Genomic DNA, 2,169 nt, shown 5'->3' on the forward strand with positions numbered 1-2,169 from the left:
GTTTCCCTTAATTTTTTTCTATAAAAAGTAAAAAATAATCAATTGAAAAAGCCCAATAATAACATTTTCTCAAGAACAATATATGTTACCTATTTTTTTTGAACATTGTTTCAGCCTCATTGTGTTTCCTCATAAGTTCAACTAATTTGAATTAAGTATAATTTGTTTCCCTGTGTGTTTGTATGTGTGTAATGTCTACTAACATAGAAAACATTATTACTGTTTACTAGCAAATCTTTAAGTTAGGAGTATCTGGAAAATATTTAAGGATGTTACCTTAAATAACACACAAAAAATTGTTGTTTGTTGCTTTGCAATTGAAACAAACTCTTAATTGACACTCTAGTAGATATTCAGAGCCTATAAATTCCAGATAATAGTTATTGGATTCAAATAATTTACCTGTGTGTTGGCAGCACGAACTCTTTACCCACCAGGCCACCAGAAGTTTCAAAGGAAAAAGAGAGTCTGTAATGACCACAGTGGTAAACTCTGGTTCCTTTCATGTTATCTTAGACCTTCAATGCTACCCTCACAGAAGACTCCACTAGATAAACCTTAGTATAAGGGATAATTAGACTGAGAGGTGGAGAGTTTAACAGAAAGTGCATGTGTGGCATCTGCACAAAACTGAACCCAATTTTAACTCCTGAAGTTTCTGCATAAATGATACTATAGTATATAGTAAGGCATGAGCTTTGAATCCATGTGTTTTGCAGAAGAATGGGCAATGTCTTTCCTTTGCACTCATAACCTTTGAAAAACCACTAGAAGGTCAGCTATGAGTCACTTCAGATTTTACAGCACATTGCAATCACAATTGTATGGTATTATTTGTGTAAAGAAAATTTTAAAAACTAAAGGTTTATGAGTACAGCCTTTATGCAAAAATGTGATAAGAAATAATGATCTAGTAATAAGCAAGGTCTGCCACTTCTGTTTGGCAGTATTGGAATAAGAAAATATCGAAGTCATTTTTGTTGCTATTATTTACTATCATGTCAAGTACAACTTAAAATGACTCTATGAACCCTGAAAATCTTAACCCTGTCATATCCTGCACCGTCTTCATCATCTCTGACATATTCAAGCCCATTGCTGCAGTCACTATGTCATTCTGTGTCAATTCATTTTACTTAGGGTCTTCCTCTCTTTTACTGATTTTTCACTTTCCAAGGAAAATGTCTTTTTCTAGGAATAGTTCTTCCTAATAACATTCCTAAATAGATGAAACTTCACCATCCTTTCCTCAAAGGAGCAGTCGGGCTGTATTTCTTTAAGATGTACAAATATGTTATCTTAGCAGTCCATGATATATGTAGTACTCTTCTCCAACAACACAACTCAAAAGCATCAATTCTTCTATCATCATTATTCAGTATCCAACTTTCAGACACATAGTAAATGATTGAAAAGACCATAGCTTGGATCAGGCTCACTTTAGTTTTCAAACCGACATCATTGCTTCTCTACTTTGTAAAGTTCCTTTATGACAGACCTTTCCATTGCAATACATCATTTAATTTCCTGACTACTGGTCCCCAGGGTTTTGATGGACCCACATAAGATGAAACTATTGCCTTTTCTCCATATATCACAATGTTGCATATTAGCCTAATAGTAGGGATTTTTGTCTTCTTGATGTTGAAACATAATCTATATTGAAACTGTAGTGATTTTCAGCAGCAAACATTTCAAGTCCTGTAATTACTGAACTAATTTAAAATACTGAAATTACTAAATTAGTAATTAGTTTCAATTACTGATGTAATAACAATAACTAAAAGCTAGAAGTGATTATTTTGAGAAACAATGATTTCTGTCCTAGATGGAAATCTAAAGGTTAGAGTAAAATTATAATAATCAGCCTTAACAATTTTATTTATGGAAAGATTACAGCTTTCTAAGTGTGTTAAGAGTTACAGACTTTTTCCTAATTTTTAATTCAGTAAATATTTTAATTAAAGTGTTAAACCTTTATTTTTAAGACATAAAATTAAAATTTGATGACTGTGACACATAGGATAAGTAGATATCAGAACTATTTTACATAGGGTTATTACGAGTCACAGGAGACTCTGGCACATAACAACAACAGCCAAAAATATATTATTTTTATTTTATTTATTTCAATATTACAATCCTATTTATTATCAAGCTGATTCCTAA

Source organism: Elephantulus edwardii, unplaced genomic scaffold, assembly GCF_000299155.1.
Source record: "Elephantulus edwardii isolate Elephantulus edwardi_28Jun2011 unplaced genomic scaffold, EleEdw1.0 scaffold00546, whole genome shotgun sequence".
Classification (NCBI taxonomy): Eukaryota; Metazoa; Chordata; class Mammalia; order Macroscelidea; family Macroscelididae; genus Elephantulus; species Elephantulus edwardii.